The sequence below is a fragment of the Pan paniscus genome, chromosome 8 (assembly GCF_029289425.2).
Source record: "Pan paniscus chromosome 8, NHGRI_mPanPan1-v2.0_pri, whole genome shotgun sequence".
NCBI lineage: Eukaryota > Metazoa > Chordata > Mammalia > Primates > Hominidae > Pan > Pan paniscus.
The window spans coordinates 146,409,209-146,429,577 of record NC_073257.2 but is presented as its reverse complement, the minus strand read 5'-3'; the positions used below and the strand labels follow the sequence as shown (position 1 = coordinate 146,429,577).

The window sequence follows — 20,369 nt, the reverse complement described above, 5'->3', positions numbered from 1 at the left end:
AGAAACTCACTCCAAATAAATTACCTACCAAAATATATAATGGTGGAAATATTCCAAAATTCAATATTTTGGGATTTATACACAAAAGATAAACAAATTAGAGGCCAAGAGGCTGCCGGAAGGGAAAAATGGGGACTGGAAAGGCCGTTGTGAGGAATGAGCTCGGCCTAAAGAGGCCACTGGCAGGCAGTAGCTGGACCTGCCGAAGTGGCCGAAAGGCAGGAGCTTTGGACTGGGGAGGTCGCAGTGAGGCGAGAGCTAGCTGGGCGTGGAGAGTCCGCAGTGAGGCCGAGGCCGAGGCCGGGCCCATGCAGGCCTTCGAGAGGCAGGAGGCCGGGCCTGCAAAGGCCGACTGGAGATCAAGTTCTGCGCCTGAAGAGGCTGCCAAAAGTCAAAAGTGGGGCCTGGGAAGGCCGCCGACAGCCATGAGCTGGGCTGGGCCGAAAGAGGCCACTGGGAGGCAGGAGGAGCTGGGCCTGGAGAGGCTGACTCGAGGAAGTTTTGCACCTGGAGAGGCCGCCGAGAGGACGGAGCTGGGCCCGGGGAGGCCGACTTGCTGCTCTTCCAGGCCCACTTCCAGGCCAACTTGAGCCTGCAGAGGCCGCCGGGAGGCCCAAGCTGGGCCTAGAGGAGCCCACCGACCGGAGGCCGTTTGGGGCCTGCAGATGCCATCAGAGGGCAGGAGCTGAGCCTGGAGAGGCCACCGTGAGGCCTGAGCTGGGCCTGGGGAGCTTGGCTTAGGGAAGTTGTGGGCCTACCAGGGCCACTAGGAGCTGAGTCCAAAGACGTTGTTGAGACCTGGAGTCGGCCCAGAGTCCGGCCCGGAGATGCAGCCAGGAGGAAGAGCTGGGCCCGGAGAGGATGCCGGGAGGCTGCAAGTGCGTCTGAGAGGCCAATTTGAGGAGGCCTGGCCTCCGCCTCCCGCATGGCCCAGCTGTTCCTCCTGGCTGCATCTCCCGCCTCCCAGCAAACAAGCTCTTTTGGCTCAGCTCCCGCCTGCGTTTGTAGACCCCAAAGTTTCTGCAACCAAGCTCTTCAGACCCACATCCCTTCTCCCAGTGACTGAACAGTCCCAGCTCCAGCTGGAGACGGGCGTCTGCAGACCCCGCTGTTGCCTCCCAGGGGAGTCTCCAGGCCCAGCTCTCGCCCCACCGCGACCTCCCGGGCCCAAGTCTCTGCCTACCTCCCAGCAGCCCGTGTGCGACCCTGCTATTCCCTCACGGTGGCCTGTTGAGGCAGGGGCTCACGCTGACCTCTCTCAGTGTGGGAGGGGCCGGTGTGAGGCAAGGGCTCACACTGACCTCTCTCAGCGTGGGAGGGGCCGGTGTGAGGCAAGGGGCTCACGCTGACCTCTCTCAGCGTGGGAGGGGCCGGTGTGAGGCAAGGGCTCACACTGACCTCTCTCAGCGTGGGAGGGGCCGGTGTGAGGCAAGGGCTCACGCTGACCTCTCTCAGCGTGGGACGGGCTGGTGCGAGGCAAGGGGCTCACACTGACCTCTCTCAGCGTGGGAGGGGCCGGTGTGAGGCAAGGGGCTCAGGCTGAGCTCTGTCAGCGTGGGAGGGGCCGGTGTGAGGCAAGGGCTCACACTGACCTCTCTCAGCGTGGGAGGGGCCGGTGTGAGGTAAGGGGCTCACGCTGACCTCTCTCAGCGTGGGAGGGGCCGGTGTGAGGCAAGGGCTCACGCTGACCTCTCTCAGCGTGGGAGGGGCCGGTGTGAGGCAAGGGCTCACGCTGACCTCTCTCAGCGTGGGACGGGCTGGTGCGAGGCAAGGGGCTCACACTGACCTCTCTCAGCGTGGGAGGGGCCGGTGTGAGGCAAGGGGCTCAGGCTGAGCTCTGTCAGCGTGGGAGGGGCCGGTGTGAGGCAAGGGCTCACACTGACCTCTCTCAGCGTGGGAGGGGCCGGTGTGAGGCAAGGGCTCACGCTGACCTCTCTCAGCGTGGGAGGGGCCGGTGTGAGGCAAGGGGCTCAGGCTGACCTCTCTCAGCGTGGGAGGGGCCGGTGTGAGGCAAGGGCTCACGCTGACCTCTCTCAGCGTGGGAGGGGCCGGCGTGAGGCAAGGGGCTCACGCTGACCTCTGTCCACGTGGGAGGGGCCGGTGTGAGGCAAGGGCTCACACTGACCTCTCTCAGCTTGGGAGGGGCCGTTGTGAGGCAAGGGCTCACACTGACCTCTGTCAGCGTGGGAGGGGCCGTTGTGAGGCAAGGGGCTCATGCTGAGCTCTGTCAGCGTGGGAAGGGCCGGTGTGAGGCAAGGGCTCAGGCTGAGCTCTGTCAGCGTGGGAAGGGCCGGTGTGAGGCAAGGGCTCACGCTGACCTCTCTCAGCGTGGGAGGGGCCGGTGTGAGGCAAGGGCTCACGCTGACCTCTCTCAGCGTGGGAGGGGCCGGTGTGAGGCAAGGGCTCACGCTGACCTCTCTCAGCATGGGACGGGCTGGTGCGAGGCAAGGGGCTCACACTGACCTCTCTCAGCGTGGGAGGGGCCGGTGTGAGGCAAGGGCTCACACTGACCTCTCTCAGCGTGGGAGGGGCCGGTGTGAGGCAAGGGGCTCACGCTGACCTCTGTCCGCGTGGGAGGGGCCGGTGTGAGGCAAGGGCTCACACTGACCTCTCTCAGCTTGGGAGGGGCCCGTGTGAGGCAAGGGGCTCACGCTGACCTCTGTCCGCATGGGAGGGGCCGGTGTGAGGCAAGGGCTCACACTGACCTCTCTCAGCGTGGGAGGGGCCGGTGTGAGGCAAGGGGCTCACGCTGACCTCTGTCCGCGTGGGAGGGGCCGGTGTGAGGCAAGGGCTCACAGTGACCTCTCTCAGCGTGGGAGGAGCCAGTGTGAGGCAGGGACTCACGCCTCTGGGCAGGGTGCCAGAGGCATGAGTTGGGCATCAACAGGCCACCGTGAGGGAGGAGCTGGGCCGAACGCGGGCTGCTGGAAGGCAGGCAGGGACTTGGCCCCAGGAGGCCGCCGTGGCGGCAAGAGCTGGGCCTTGAGAGGCCCCTGGGAGGCAAGGGCGGGGCCTGCAGAGGCTGTTCCCCAACCAGTGCTAGGCCCGTACAGGCCACCAGGAGGCAGGAAGTGGGCCCTCAGAGCTTGGCTGGAGAAAGTTCGGGGCCTACAAAGGCGGTTGGGAGCTGGGCAGGAGTTGAGCCAAAAGAGCTTGCTTACTTGCTGGGAGGCAGGGCCGGGAGAGGCCGACTTCAGGACAACTTGGGCCTGCGGCGGTCGCCGGGAGGCCCCAGCTTGGCGTGGAGGAGCCCACCAACCGGAGACCATTTCGGCCCTGGAGATGCCATCGGAGGGCAGGAGCTCATCCTGGAGAGGCCACCGTGAGGCCTGACCTGGGCCTGGGTAGCTTGGCTTGAGGAAGCTGTGGGCCGACCAAGGCCGCCAGGAGATGGATAGGCACTGAGTCCAAAGAGGTTGTTGAGAGGCAGAAGTCGGGCCTGGAGAGGTCAACTTGAGGAGATTTTGGGCCTTCATAGGCCACCAGGAGGAAGCAGTTGGGACTAGAGAGTCTGACGTGAGTAAGTTTTGGGCCCGGAGATGACGTCCTGGAACAGGAGTTGGGCCTGGAGAGGCCACCGTGAGGCATAAGCTGGATGTAGAGAGGCCAGTGTGAGGCAAGACCTGGGCCTGTCTAGGCTGCTGGGAGACAGGCAGGAATCTGGCCAGGGAAGGTTGCCATGAGACAAAAGTTGGGCCTGAAAAGGCCCTTGTGAAGCATGAGCTTGGCCTAAAGAGGCCACTGGGTGGCAGGAGCTGGGTGTGTAGAAGCTGCTGAAAGGTTGGGAGCTTGGCTTGGGGGGTCCACAGTGAGACAGATGCTGGGCGTGCAGAATCTGCTGTGAGGCACATGTTGGGAATGTAGAGGCCGACGGGAGGCAGAGGCTGGGCCTGGAGGGACCACCAAGATGCAGGAGCTGGGCCTGAGGAGGCTGCAAAGAAGCATGAGCTGGACCTGGTGAGGTCGACTTGACAAAGTTCAGGGCCTGGAGAGAAGGCTGGGAGGCAGGAGCTGGGTCTAAAGAGCTCATTGTAACGATGGAGCTGTGCCTGTGGAGGCTGTTGTGAGGCAGTAGCCTCATCTGCGGAGACTGCCGTGACGTAGGGTATGGGCCTAAATAGGCCATTGAGTCATGAGCTTGGTCTGTAGAGGCTGACTGGAGAAAGTTCTGGGCCTGGAGAGGCTGTGGGAAGGTAGGAGCTGGGCCAAAAGATGTAAGCACATTTGCATTTATTAGGCACTTTATTTCCATTATTACACTGTAATATATTATAAAATAATTATAGAACTCACCATAATGTAGAATCAGTGGGCGTGTTAAGCTTGTTTTCCTGCAACTGGATGGTCCCACCTGAGCGTGATGGGAGAAAGTGACAGATCAATAGGTATTAGATTCTCATAAGGACAGCGCGACCTAGATCCCTCACATGCACGGTTCACAACAGGGTGCGTTCTCCTATGAGAATCTAATGCTGCTGCTCATCTGAGAAGGTGGAGCTCAGGCGGGAATGTGAGCAAAGGGGAGTGGCTGTAAATACAGACGAAGCTTCCCTCACTCCCTCACTTGACACCGCTCACCTCCTGCTGTGTGGCTCCTTGCGGCTCCATGGCTCAGGGGTTGGGGACCCCTGCTCAAGTGCATCCAAAGCGACCCTTCCCACACCAGTCTTCACAGTGGTCAAGGGCAGCAACCACTTAGCTCCCAAGGCAATGTGCCTCAGCTGGCATTTCGTCACAATCAACAGTAAGTGGTAGCTTGAGTCACTGTGAGGTCACCTACTGGAAATCACCAGCATCCCATTTCCCACTGGCAAAGAGCTCAGCACTGCCCCCTGGGAAACCAAACCTATGCCCAAATCCCATCTGTGTGGGTTTATCTCCTGGGACCCTTCCTAACATATTAGTCAGAGTCCAATCAGGAAGCATAAACCACTCAAAAGTTTAAACTGGTAAAATTTAATACAGAGAATTATTCATTATAACAGGTGAACAGCATAATGAGAGATTGGCTAGCACAAAGTAAAGAGAACTCTAGAGAATATGGGACTAGCCCAGGCCAGGCATGGTGGCTCATGCCTGAAATTCCAGCAATTTGAGAAGCTAATGCAGGAGGATTGCTTAAGGCCAGGAGCTAGAGACCGGTCTGGACAACACAGTGAGACCCTGTCTCTATCCAAAAGAAGAAAAAAGTTAGCTGGGAGTGGTGGTGCACACTTGTAGTCCCAGCTACTCGGAATGCGGAAGTTTGAGCCTGGGAGGTCAAGGCTGCAGTGAGGCATGATTATGCCACTACAGTCCAGCCTGGTGACAGAGCAAGACCCTGCCTCAAAGAACAAAACAACAACAACCATTTACAGACAGAAAAGAAATAGAGCTAATAAGCTGAGGAAAGATGTTGAAATGTGACAAGTAGAGTAACATGAGGTCTTTTGTCTATTTAAAATAATCAAACAAAAAATGACTTACTAAATTATAATACCCTGTGCTGGCAAAGGTGCAGTGAAATGGGCACTTTCTTATACTATGAGGGGTGTTGAAATTGTGTAAGCCTTCCCGGGTAAAGCCTGTCAATTTTTTAAAATAATGGAGACAGGGTCTCACCATACTGCCATACTGCCTCCTCCAACTCTTGGCCTCAAGCAATCCTCCTCTCTTAGCCTCCCAAAGTGCTAAGATTATAGCTGGGAGGCACCCAAAACCCTGTCGATTTACATCAAGGGTAATGAGAATGTCCATTCACCATGACTCACAGTAATCTTACTTCTGGGGAGACAATTCAATCTAAACAAAAGGTCATCTGTACACACACAGTAAAAATCTGGGAGTAACTGAAGACAGAGTGGGTAAGTGAAATAAGAAACAGTTATAAGAAATTAAACTATGGTATCAATAGGCACCTGGTATAAAAGGTCAGTTGATGTTAGCTGCTACTTTTTTGTTGTTTTGAGACAGGGTCTCACTCTGTCACCCAGGCTGGAGTGCAGAGGCCTGATCATGACTCACTGCAGTCTCAGCCTCCCTGGGCTCAAGTGATCCTCCCACCTCAGCCTCCCAAGTTGCTGGGACTACAGGAACATGCCACCACACTAGGCTAATTCATGTGTTTTTCTGTAGGGATGGTGACTCCCCCTTTGTTTCCAAGGCCTATCGCAAACTCTTGGCCTCAAGCCATCCTCCTGCCTCAGCCTCCCAAAGTGTTGCGATTACCACTGTGAGCCACCACACCTGGCCAGCTGCTACTTTTATCAATATTATTATTATTCCACTCAATTAAAAATTATTATTTTCAAGGCTATGCAACAGTATGTATCCTACAGCGTAATTGTAAAAACATATACAGTCGTCATCCCTCAGTATACAGAATCAGTTCCAGCCCCCCATCTCTGCATATACCAAAATCCATGCTTACTCACGTTTCGCTGTCACCCCTCTGGAATCCACGTATACGAAAATTCCAAATATTAGTTGGGCATAGTGGCAAGCACCTGTAGTCTCAGCCACGTGCGAGGTTGAGATGGGAGGATCGCTTCAGCCTGGAAGGTTGAGGCTGCGGTCAGCTGCGATAGCGCTACTACACTCCAGCCTTGGACAACAGAGGGAGACCCTGTCTCTGAAAAAAAAATAAATAAATAAAACAGGTTAGAAACTGTAATGAGGTCTGCTGGGCAAAATTCCATATAAGCAAAGTATAAATTAATAAAGCAAATTGTGATAAATTAGTACGATTGACTTTCTGGAGTTTCTGACAATAAAAGTAAGGAAAATGCAGAACACAAAGACAGAGAGCAAAAAGAGAAATTAGGAAAGCATTCTACATGTTGAATAGGAAGACACTGGCCATGTTCGTGCAGCGGCAGTATGTCGTGACATGACATACCTTGGAGAGAAGTTAACAGATGAGGAAGTTGATAAAAATCATCAGAGAAGCAAAATACTGGTAGCGACACTCAAGTAAACCATGAAATTTCCATAACTTATGTCAGCAAAGTGGGAATATTGTACAGTGTGTGTTGAAGTTCCTATACAACATTGTTTATCTGCCTTTTCTTTGTTTGTAGGGAATGTAGATACGAAAAGTTCTTCTTGCTGTCAAAAGAATATGTGTGAATAAGTCATTTTAACTTATGCTTCTGTTTTTCTTTTATCTTCCTGCCATCATCCCACAGCCTTATTTTAGAAATTTTTTTTTTAGAAAACTGAACAAGTGCTCCTTGTGGTGGCACATACCTCGAGGATGGGAGGCAGGGGTGGAAGGGTCACTTGAGGCCATTAGTTTGACACCAGCCTGGCCAACAAAGTGAGACCCCATGTCTACAAAACAATTTAAAAATTAGCCAAGTATCGTCACGTATACCTACAGTCCCAGCTACCTGAACTTACTGAGAAAGCTCAGGGCCTGGAGAGAAGGCTGGGAGGCAGGAGCTGGGTCTAAAGAGGCCATTGTAACGATGGAGCTGTGCCTGTGGAGGCTGTTGTGAGGCAGTAGCCTCATCTGCGGAGACTGCCGTGACGTAGGGTATGGGCCTAAATAGGCCATGGTGAGTCATGAGCTTGGTCTGTAGAGGCTGACTGGAGAAAGTTCTGGGCCTGGAGAGGCTGCCGGGAGGTAGGAGCTGGGCCAAAAGATGTAAGCACATTTGCATTTATTAGGCACTTTATTTCCATTATTACACTGTAATATATAATAAAATAATTATAGAACTCACCATAATGTAGAATCACTGGGTGTGTTAATCTTGTTTTCCTGCAACTGGATGGTCCCACCTGAGCGTGATGGGAGAAAGTGACAGATCAATAGGTATTAGATTCTCATAAGGACAGCGCGACCTAGATCCCTCACATGCACGGTTCACAACAGGGTGCGTTCTCCTATGAGAATCTAATGCTGCTGCTCATCTGAGAAGGTGGAGCTCAGGCGGGAATGTGAGCAAAGGGGAGTGGCTGTAAATACAGATGAAGCTTCCCTCACTCCCTCACTCGACACCGCTCACCTCCTGCTGTGTGGCTCCTTGCGGCTCCATGGCTCAGGGGTTGGGGACCCCTGCTCAAGTGCATCCAAAGCGACCCTTCCCACACCAGTCTTCACAGTGGTCAAGGGCAGCAACCACTTAGCTCCCAAGGCAATGTGCCTCAGCTGGCATTTCGTCACAATCAACAGTAAGTGGTAGCTTGAGTCACTGTGAGGTCACCTACTGGAAATCACCAGCATCCCATTTCCCACTGGCAAAGAGCTCAGCACTGCCCCCTGGGAAACCAAACCTATGCCCAAATCCCATCTGTGTGGGTTTATCTCCTGGGACCCTTCCTAACATATTAGTCAGAGTCCAATCAGGAAGCATAAACCACTCAAAAGTTTAAACTGGTAAAATTTAATACAGAGAATTATTCATTATAACAGGTGAACAGCATAATGAGAGATTGGCTAGCACAAAGTAAAGAGAACTCTAGAGAATATGGCACTAGCCCAGGCCAGGCATGGTGGCTCATGCCTGAAATTCCAGCAATTTGAGAAGCTAATGCAGGAGGATTGCTTAAGGCCAGGAGCTAGAGACCGGTCTGGACAACACAGTGAGACCCTGTCTCTATCCAAAAGAAGAAAAAAGTTAGCTGGGAGTGGAGGTGCACACTTGTAGTCCCAGCTACTCGGAATGCGGAAGTTTGAGCCTGGGAGGTCAAGGCTGCAGTGAGGCATGATTATGCCACTACAGTCCAGCCTGGTGACAGAGCAAGACCCTGTCTCAAAGAACAAAACAACAACAACCATTTACAGAAATAAAAGAAATAGAGCTAATTAGCTGAGGAAAGATGTTGAAATGTGACAAGTAAAGTAATATGAAGTCTTTTGTCTATGTAAAATAATCAAACAAAAAATGACTTACTAAATTATAATACCCTGTGCTGGCAAAGGTGCAGTGAAATGGGCACTTTCTTATGCTATGAGGGGTGTTTAAATTGTGTATAAGCCTTCCAGGGTAAAGCCTGTCAATTTTTTAAAATAATGGAGACAGGGTCTCACCATACTGCCATACTGCCTCCTCCAACTCTTGGCCTCAAGCAATCCTCCTCTCTCAGCCTCCCAAAGTGCTAAGATTATAGCTGGGAGGCACCCAAAACCCTGTCGATTTACATCAAGGGTAATGAGAATGTCCATTCACCATGACTCACAGTAATCTTACTTCTGGGGAGACAATTCAATCTAAACAAAAGGTCATCTGTACACACACAGTAAAAATCTGGGAGTAACTGAAGACAGAGTTGGTAAGTGAAATAAGAAACAGTTACAAGAAATTAAACTATGGTATCAATAGGCACCTGGTATACAAGGTCAGTTGATGTTAGCTGCTACTTTTTTGTTGTTTTGAGACAGGGTCTCACTCTGTCACCCAGGCTGGAGTGCAGAGGCCTGATCATGACTCACTGCAGTCTCAGCTTCCCTGGGCTCAAGTGATCCTCCCACCTCAGCCTCCCAAGTTGCTGGGACTACAGGAACATACCACCACACTAGGCTAATTCATGTGTTTTTCTGTAGGGATGGTGACTCCCCCTTTGTTTCCAAGGCCTATCGCAAACTCTTGGCCTCAAGCCATCCTCCTGCCTAAGCCTCCCAAAGTGTTGCGATTACCACTGTGAGCCACCACACCTGGCCAGCTGCTACTTTTATCAATATTATTATTATTCCACTCAATTAAAAATTATTATTTTCAAGGCTATGCAACAGTATGTATCCTACAGCGTAATTGTAAAAACATATACAGTCGTCGTCCCTCAGTATACAGAATCAGTTCCAGCCCCCCATCTCTGCATATACCAAAATCCATGCCTACTCACGTTTCGCTGTCACCCTTCTGGAATCCACGTATACGAAAATTCCAAATATTAGTTGGGCATAGTGGCAAGCACCTGTAGTCTCAGCCACGTGGGAGGTTGAGGTGGGAGGATCGCTTCAGCCTGGAAGGTTGAGGCTGCGGTCAGCTGTGATAGCGCTACTACACTCCAGCCTTGGACAACAGAGGGAGACCCTGTCTCTGAAAAAAAACCAAAATAAAACAGGTTAGAAACTGTAATGAGGTCTGTTGGGCAAAATTCCATATAAGCAAAGTATAAATTAATAAAGCAAATCGTGATAAATTAGTACGATTGACTTTCTGGAGTTTCTGACAATAAAAGTAAGGAAAATGCAGAACACAAAGACAGAGAGCAAAAAGAGAAATTAGGAAAGCATTCTACATGTTGAATAGGAAGACACTGGCCATGTTCGTGCAGCGGCAGTATGTCGTGACATGACATACCTTGGAGAGAAGTTAACAGATGAGGAAGTTGATAAAAATCATCAGAGAAGCAAAATACTGGTAGCGACACTCAAGTAAACCATGAAATTTCCATAACTTATGTCAGCAAAGTGGGAATATTGTACAGTGTGTGTTGAAGTTCCTATATAACACTGTTTATCTGCCTTTTGTTTGTTTGTAAGGAATGTAGATACGAAAAGTTCTTCTTGCTGTCAAAAGAATATGTGTGAATAAGTCATTTTAACTTATGCTTCTGTTTTTCTTTTATCTTCCTGCCATCATCCCACAGCCTTACTTTAGAAATTTTTTTTTTAGAAAATTGAACAAGTGCTCCTTGTGGTGGCACATGCCTCGAGGATGGGAGGCAGGGGTGGAAGGGTCACTTGAGGCCATTAGTTTGACACCAGCCTGGCCAACAAAGTGAGACCCCATGTCTACAAAACAATTTAAAAATTAGCCAAGTATCGTCATGTATACCTACAGTCCCAGCTACCTGAACTTACTGAGAAAGCTCAGGGCCTGGAGAGAAGGCTGGGAGGCAGGAGCTGGGTCTAAAGAGGCCATTGTAACGATGGAGCTGTGCCTGTGGAGGCTGTTGTGAGGCAGTAGCCTCATCTGCGGAGACTGCTGTGACGTAGGGTATGGGCCTAAATAGGCCATGGTGAGTCATGAGCTTGGTCTGTAGAGGCTGACTGGAGAAAGTTCTGGGCCTGGAGAGGCTGCCGGGAGGTAGGAGCTGGGCCAAAAGATGTAAGCACATTTGCATTTATTAGGCACTTTATTTCCATTATTACACTGTAATATATTATAAAATAATTATAGAACTCACCATAATGTAGAATCAGTGGGCGTGTTAATCTTGTTTTCCTGCAACTGGATGGTCCCACCTGAGCGTGATGGGAGAAAGTGACAGATCAATAGGTATTAGATTCTCATAAGAACAGCGCGACCTAGATCCCTCACATGCACGGTTCACAACAGGGTGCGTTCTCCTATGAGAATCTAATGCTGCTGCTCATCTGAGAAGGTGGAGCTCAGGCGGGAATGTGAGCAAAGGGGAGTGGCTGTAAATACAGATGAAGCTTCCCTCACTCCCTCACTCGACACCGCTCACCTCCTGCTGTGTGGCTCCTTGCGGCTCCATGGCTCAGGGGTTGGGGACCCCTGCTCAAGTGCATCCAAAGCGACCCTTCCCACACCAGTCTTCACAGTTGTCAAGGGCAGCAACCACTTAGCTCCCAAGGCAATGTGCCTCAGCTGGCATTTCGTCACAATCAACAGTAAGTGGTAGCTTGAGTCGCTGTGAGGTCACCTACTGGAAATCACCAGCATCCCATTTCCCAATGGCAAAGAGCTCAGCACTGCCCCCTGGGAAACCAAACCTATGCCCAAATCCCATCTGTGTGGGTTTATCTCCTGGGACCCTTCCTAACATATTAGTCAGAGTCCAATCAGGAAGCATAAACCACTCAAAAGTTTAAACTGGTAAAATTTAATACAGAGAATTATTCATTATAACAGGTGAACAGCGTAATGAGAGATTGGCTAGCACAAAGTAAAGAGAACTCTAGAGAATATGGCACTAGCCCAGGCCAGGCATGGTGGCTCATGCCTGAAATTCCAGCAATTTGAGAAGCTAATGCAGGAGGATTGCTTAAGGCCAGGAGCTAGAGACTGGTCTGGACAACACAGTGAGACCCTGTCTCTATCCAAAAGAAGAAAAAAGTTAGCTGGGAGTGGAGGTGCACACTTGTAGTCCCAGCTACTCGGAATGTGGAAGTTTGAGCCTGGGAGGTCAAGGCTGCAGTGAGGCATGATTATGCCACTACAGTCCAGCCTGGTGACAGAGCAAGACCCTGTCTCAAAGAACAAAACAACAACAACCATTTACAGAAATAAAAGAAATAGAGCTAATTAGCTGAGGAAAGATGTTGAAATGTGACAAGTAAAGTAATATGAGGTCTTTTGTCTATGTAAAATAATCAAACAAAAAATGACTTACTAAATTATAATACCCTGTGCTGGCAAAGGTGCAGTGAAATGGGCACTTTCTTATGCTATGAGGGGTGTTTAAATTGTGTATAAGCCTTCCAGGGTAAAGCCTGTCAATTTTTTAAAATAATGGAGACAGGGTCTCACCATACTGCCATACTGCCTCCTCCAACTCTTGGCCTCAAGCAATCCTCCTCTCTCAGCCTCCCAAAGTGCTAAGATTATAGCTGGGAGGCACCCAAAACCCTGTCGATTTACATCAAGGGTAATGAGAATGTCCATTCACCATGACTCACAGTAATCTTACTTCTGGGGAGACAATTCAATCTAAACAAAAGGTCATCTGTACACACACAGTAAAAATCTGGGAGTAACTGAAGACAGAGTTGGTAAGTGAAATAAGAAACAGTTACAAGAAATTAAACTATGGTATCAATAGGCACCTGGTATACAAGGTCAGTTGATGTTAGCTGCTACTTTTTTGTTGTTTTGAGACAGGGTCTCACTCTGTCACCCAGGCTGGAGTGCAGAGGCCTGATCATGACTCACTGCAGTCTCAGCCTCCCTGGGCTCAAGTGATCCTCCCACCTCAGCCTCCCAAGTTGCTGGGACTACAGGAACATGCCACCACACTAGGCTAATTCATGTGTTTTTCTGTAGGGATGGTGACTCCCCCTGCGTTTCCAAGGCCTATCGCAAACTCTTGGCCTCAAGCCATCCTCCTGCCTCAGCCTCCCAAAGTGTTGCGATTACCAGTGTGAGCCACCACACCTGGCCAGCTGCTACTTTTATCAATATTATTATTATTCCACTCAATTAAAAATTATTATTTTCAAGGCTATGCAACAGTATGTATCCTACAGCGTAATTGTAAAAACATATACAGTCGTCGTCCCTCAGTATACAGAATCAGTTCCAGCCCCCCATCTCTGCATATACCAAAATCCATGCCTACTCACGTTTCGCTGTCACCCTTCTGGAATCCACGTATACGAAAATTCCAAATATTAGTTGGGCATAGTGGCAAGCACCTGTAGTCTCAGCCACGTGGGAGGTTGAGGTGGGAGGATCGCTTCAGCCTGGAAGGTTGAGGCTGCGGTCAGCTGTGATAGCACTACTACACTCCAGCCTTGGACAACAGAGGGAGACCCTGTCTCTGAAAAAAAAACAAAATAAAACAGGTTAGAAACTGTAATGAGGTCTGTTGGGCAAAATTCCATATAAGCAAAGTATAAATTAATAAAGCAAATCGTGATAAATTAGTACGATTGACTTTCTGGAGTTTCTGACAATAAAAGTAAGGAAAATGCAGAACACAAAGACAGAGAGCAAAAAGAGAAATTAGGAAAGCATTCTACATGTTGAATAGGAAGACACTGGCCATGTTCGTGCAGCGGCAGTATGTCGTGACATGACATACCTTGGAGAGAAGTTAACAGATGAGGAAGTTGATAAAAATCATCAGAGAAGCAAAATACTGGTAGCGACACTCAAGTAAACCATGAAATTTCCATAACTTATGTCAGCAAAGTGGGAATATTGTACAGTGTGTGTTGAAGTTCCTATACAACATTGTTTATCTGCCTTTTCTTTGTTTGTAAGGAATGTAGATACGAAAAGTTCTTCTTGCTGTCAAAAGAATATGTGTGAATAAGTCGTTTTAACTTATGCTTCTGTTTTTCTTTTATCTTCCTGCCATCATCCCACAGCCTTACTTTAGAAATTTTTTTTTTAGAAAATTGAACAAGTGCTCCTTGTGGTGGCACATGCCTCGAGGATGGGAGGCAGGGGTGGAAGGGTCACTTGAGGCCATTAGTTTGACACCAGCCTGGCCAACAAAGTGAGACCCCATGTCTACAAAACAATTTAAAAATTAGCCAAGTATCGTCATGTATACCTACAGTCCCAGCTACCTGAACTTACTGAGAAAGCTCAGGGCCTGGAGAGAAGGCTGGGAGGCAGGAGCTGGGTCTAAAGAGGCCATTGTAACGATGGAGCTGTGCCTGTGGAGGCTGTTGTGAGGCAGTAGCCTCATCTGCGGAGACTGCCGTGACGTAGGGTATGGGCCTAAATAGGCCATGGTGAGTCATGAGCTTGGTCTGTAGAGGCTGACTGGAGAAAGTTCTGGGCCTGGAGAGGCTGCCGGGAGGTAGGAGCTGGGCCAAAAGATGTAAGCACATTTGCATTTATTAGGCACTTTATTTCCATTATTACACTGTAATATATTATAAAATAATTATAGAACTCACCATAATGTAGAATCAGTGGGCGTGTTAATCTTGTTTTCCTGCAACTGGATGGTCCCACCTGAGCGTGATGGGAGAAAGTGACAGATCAATAGGTATTAGATTCTCATAAGAACAGCGCGACCTAGATCCCTCACATGCACGGTTCACAACAGGGTGCGTTCTCCTATGAGAATCTAATGCTGCTGCTCATCTGAGAAGGTGGAGCTCAGGCGGGAATGTGAGCAAAGGGGAGTGGCTGTAAATACAGACGAAGCTTCCCTCACTCCCTCACTCGACACCGCTCACCTCCTGCTGTGTGGCTCCTTGCGGCTCCATGGCTCAGGGGTTGGGGACCCCTGCTCAAGTGCATCCAAAGCGACCCTTCCCACACCAGTCTTCACAGTGGTCAAGGGCAGCAACCACTTAGCTCCCAAGGCAATGTGCCTCAGCTGGCATTTCGTCACAATCAACAGTAAGTGGTAGCTTGAGTCACTGTGAGGTCACCTACTGGAAATCACCAGCATCCCATTTCCCACTGGCAAAGAGCTCAGCACTGCCCCCTGGGAAACCAAACCTATGCCCAAATCCCATCTGTGTGGGTTTATCTCCTGGGACCCTTCCTAACATATTAGTCAGAGTCCAATCAGGAAGCATAAACCACTCAAAAGTTTAAACTGGTAAAATTTAATACAGAGAATTATTCATTATAACAGGTGAACAGCATAATGAGAGATTGGCTAGCACAAAGTAAAGAGAACTCTAGAGAATATGGCACTAGCCCAGGCCAGGCATGGTGGCTCATGCCTGAAATTCCAGCAATTTGAGAAGCTAATGCAGGAGGATTGCTTAAGGCCAGGAGCTAGAGACCGGTCTGGACAACACAGTGAGACCCTGTCTCTATCCAAAAGAAGAAAAAAGTTAGCTGGGAGTGGAGGTGCACACTTGTAGTCCCAGCTACTCGGAATGCGGAAGTTTGAGCCTGGGAGGTCAAGGCTGCAGTGAGGCATGATTATGCCACTACAGTCCAGCCTGGTGACAGAGCAAGACCCTGTCTCAAAGAACAAAACAACAACAACCATTTACAGAAATAAAAGAAATAGAGCTAATTAGCTGAGGAAAGATGTTGAAATGTGACAAGTAAAGTAATATGAGGTCTTTTGTCTATGTAAAATAATCAAACAAAAAATGACTTACTAAATTATAATACCCTGTGCTGGCAAAGGTGCAGTGAAATGGGCACTTTCTTATGCTATGAGGGGTGTTTAAATTGTGTATAAGCCTTCCAGGGTAAAGCCTGTCAATTTTTTAAAATAATGGAGACAGGGTCTCACCATACTGCCATACTGCCTCCTCCAACTCTTGGCCTCAAGCAATCCTCCTCTCTCAGCCTCCCAAAGTGCTAAGATTATAGCTGGGAGGCACCCAAAACCCTGTCGATTTACATCAAGGGTAATGAGAATGTCCATTCACCATGACTCACAGTAATCTTACTTCTGGGGAGACAATTCAATCTAAACAAAAGGTCATCTGTACACACACAGTAAAAATCTGGGAGTAACTGAAGACAGAGTGGGTAAGTGAAATAAGAAACAGTTATAAGAAATTAAACTATGGTATCAATAGGCACCTGGTATAAAAGGTCAGTTGATGTTAGCTGCTACTTTTTTGTTGTTTTGAGACAGGGTCTCACTCTGTCACCCAGGCTGGAGTGCAGAGGCCTGATCATGACTCACTGCAGTCTCAGCCTCCCTGGGCTCAAGTGGTCCTCCCACCTCAGCTTCCCAAGTAGCTGGGACTACAGGAACATGCCACCACACTAGGCTAATTCATGTGTTTTTCTGTAGGGATGGTGACTCCCCCTGCGTTTCCAAGGCCTATCGCAAACTCTTGGCCTCAAGCCATCCTCCTGCCTCAGCCTCCCAAAGTGTTGCGATTACCAGTGTGAGCCACCACACCTGGCCAGCTGCTACTTTTATCAATATTATTATTATTCCACTCAATTAAAAATTATTATTTTCAAGGCTATGCAACAGTATGTATCCTACAGCGTAATTGTAAAAACATATACAGTCGTCGTCCCTCAGTATACAGAATCAGTTCCAGCCCCCCATCTCTGCATATACCAAAATCCATGCCTACTCACGTTTCGCTGTCACCCTTCTGGAATCCACGTATACGAAAATTCCAAATATTAGTTGGGCATAGTGGCAAGCACCTGTAGTCTCAGCCACGTGGGAGGTTGAGGTGGGAGGATCGCTTCAGCCTGGAAGGTTGAGGCTGCGGTCAGCTGTGATAGCACTACTACACTCCAGCCTTGGACAACAGAGGGAGACCCTGTCTCTGAAAAAAAAACGAAATAAAACAGGTTAGAAACTGTAATGAGGTCTGTTGGGCAAAATTCCATATAAGCAAAGTATAAATTAATAAAGCAAATCGTGATAAATTAGTACGATTGACTTTCTGGAGTTTCTGACAATAAAAGTAAGGAAAATGCAGAACACAAAGACAGAGAGCAAAAAGAGAAATTAGGAAAGCATTCTACATGTTGAATAGGAAGACACTGGCCATGTTCGTGCAGCGGCAGTATGTCGTGACATGACATACCTTGGAGAGAAGTTAACAGATGAGGAAGTTGATAAAAATCATCAGAGAAGCAAAATACTGGTAGCGACACTCAAGTAAACCATGAAATTTCCATAACTTATGTCAGCAAAGTGGGAATATTGTACAGTGTGTGTTGAAGTTCCTATACAACATTGTTTATCTGCCTTTTCTTTGTTTGTAAGGAATGTAGATACGAAAAGTTCTTCTTGCTGTCAAAAGAATATGTGTGAATAAGTCGTTTTAACTTATGCTTCTGTTTTTCTTTTATCTTCCTGCCATCATCCCACAGCCTTACTTTAGAAATTTTTTTTTTAGAAAATTGAACAAGTGCTCCTTGTGGTGGCACATGCCTCGAGGATGGGAGGCAGGGGTGGAAGGGTCACTTGAGGCCATTAGTTTGACACCAGCCTGGCCAACAAAGTGAGACCCCATGTCTACAAAACAATTTAAAAATTAGCCAAGTATCGTCATGTATACCTACAGTCCCAGCTACCTGAACTTACTGAGAAAGCTCAGGGCCTGGAGAGAAGGCTGGGAGGCAGGAGCTGGGTCTAAAGAGGCCATTGTAACGATGGAGCTGTGCCTGTGGAGGCTGTTGTGAGGCAGTAGCCTCATCTGCGGAGACTGCCGTGACGTAGGGTATGGGCCTAAATAGGCCATGGTGAGTCATGAGCTTGGTCTGTAGAGGCTGACTGGAGAAAGTTCTGGGCCTGGAGAGGCTGCCGGGAGGTAGGAGCTGGGCCAAAAGATGTAAGCACATTTGCATTTATTAGGCACTTTATTTCCATTATTACACTGTAATATATTATAAAATAATTATAGAACTCACCATAATGTAGAATCAGTGGGCGTGTTAATCTTGTTTTCCTGCAACTGGATGGTCCCACCTGAGCGTGATGGGAGAAAGTGACAGATCAATAGGTATTAGATTCTCATAAGAACAGCGCGACCTAGATCCCTCACATGCACGGTTCACAACAGGGTGCGTTCTCCTATGAGAATCTAATGCTGCTGCTCATCTGAGAAGGTGGAGCTCAGGCGGGAATGTGAGCAAAGGGGAGTGGCTGTAAATACAGACGAAGCTTCCCTCACTCCCTCACTCGACACCGCTCACCTCCTGCTGTGTGGCTCCTTGCGGCTCCATGGCTCAGGGGTTGGGGACCCCTGCTCAAGTGCATCCAAAGCGACCCTTCCCACACCAGTCTTCACAGTGGTCAAGGGCAGCAACCACTTAGCTCCCAAGGCAATGTGCCTCAGCTGGCATTTCGTCACAATCAACAGTAAGTGGTAGCTTGAGTCACTGTGAGGTCACCTACTGGAAATCACCAGCATCCCATTTCCCACTGGCAAAGAGCTCAGCACTGCCCCCTGGGAAACCAAACCTATGCCCAAATCCCATCTGTGTGGGTTTATCTCCTGGGACCCTTCCTAACATATTAGTCAGAGTCCAATCAGGAAGCATAAACCACTCAAAAGTTTAAACTGGTAAAATTTAATACAGAGAATTATTCATTATAACAGGTGAACAGCATAATGAGAGATTGGCTAGCACAAAGTAAAGAGAACTCTAGAGAATATGGCACTAGCCCAGGCCAGGCATGGTGGCTCATGCCTGAAATTCCAGCAATTTGAGAAGCTAATGCAGGAGGATTGCTTAAGGCCAGGAGCTAGAGACCGGTCTGGACAACACAGTGAGACCCTGTCTCTATCCAAAAGAAGAAAAAAGTTAGCTGGGAGTGGAGGTGCACACTTGTAGTCCCAGCTACTCGGAATGCGGAAGTTTGAGCCTGGGAGGTCAAGGCTGCAGTGAGGCATGATTATGCCACTACAGTCCAGCCTGGTGACAGAGCAAGACCCTGTCTCAAAGAACAAAACAACAACAACCATTTACAGAAATAAAAGAAATAGAGCTAATTAGCTGAGGAAAGATGTTGAAATGTGACAAGTAAAGTAATATGAGGTCTTTTGTCTATGTAAAATAATCAAACAAAAAATGACTTACTAAATTATAATACCCTGTGCTGGCAAAGGTGCAGTGAAATGGGCACTTTCTTATGCTATGAGGGGTGTTTAAATTGTGTATAAGCCTTCCAGGGTAAAGCCTGTCAATTTTTTAAAATAATGGAGACAGGGTCTCACCATACTGCCATACTGCCTCCTCCAACTCTTGGCCTCAAGCAATCCTCCTCTCTCAGCCTCCCAAAGTGCTAAGATTATAGCTGGGAGGCACCCAAAACCCTGTCGATTTACATCAAGGGTAATGAGAATGTCCATTCACCATGACTCACAGTAATCTTACTTCTGGGGAGACAATTCAATCTAAACAAAAGGTCATCTGTACACACACAGTAAAAATCTGGGAGTAACTGAAGACAGAGTGGGTAAGTGAAATAAGAAACAGTTATAAGAAATTAAACTATGGTATCAATAGGCACCTGGTATAAAAGGTCAGTTGATGTTAGCTGCTACTTTTTTGTTGTTTTGAGACAGGGTCTCACTCTGTCACCCAGGCTGGAGTGCAGAGGCCTGATCATGACTCACTGCAGTCTCAGCCTCCCTGGGCTCAAGTGGTCCTCCCACCTCAGCTTCCCAAGTAGCTGGGACTACAGGAACATGCCACCACACTAGGCTAATTCATGTGTTTTTCTGTAGGGATGGTGACTCCCCCTTTGTTCCCAAGGCCTATCGCAAACTCTTGGCCTCAAGCCATCCTCCTGCCTCAGCCTCCCAAAGTGTTGCGATTACCAGTGTGAGCCACCACACCTGGCCAGCTGCTACTTTTATCAATATTATTATTTCACTCAATTAAAAATTATTATTTTCAAGGCTATGCAACAGTATGTATCCTACAGCGTAATTGTAAAAACATACACAGTTGTCGTCCCTCAGTATACAGAATGAGTTCCAGCCCCCCATCTCTGCATATACCAAAATCCATGCCTACTCACGTTTCGCTGTCACCCTTCTGGAATCCACGTATACGAAAATTCCAAATATTAGTTGGGCATAGTGGCAAGCACCTGTAGTCTCAGCCACGTGGGAGGTTGAGGTGGGAGGATCGCTTCAGCTTGGAAGGTTGAGGCTGTGGTCAGCTGTGATAGCACTACTACACTCCAGCCTTGGACAACAGAGGGAGACCCTGTCTCAGAAAGAAAAACAAAATAAAACAGGTTAGAAACTGTAATCTAACCCTAACCCAGCGCCTTAACCCTAACCCTAACCCTAAACCTAACCCTAACCCCTAACTCCTAACCCC

General features: G+C 48.8%; 1 pseudogene; it reads right to left on the bottom strand.

Annotated features, from left to right (window-relative positions):
- Positions 1-1,615: 1,615 nt before the first annotated feature.
- On the bottom strand, positions 1,616-16,273 carry LOC129393270 (uncharacterized; annotated as a pseudogene).
- Positions 16,274-20,369: the final 4,096 nt, after the last annotated feature.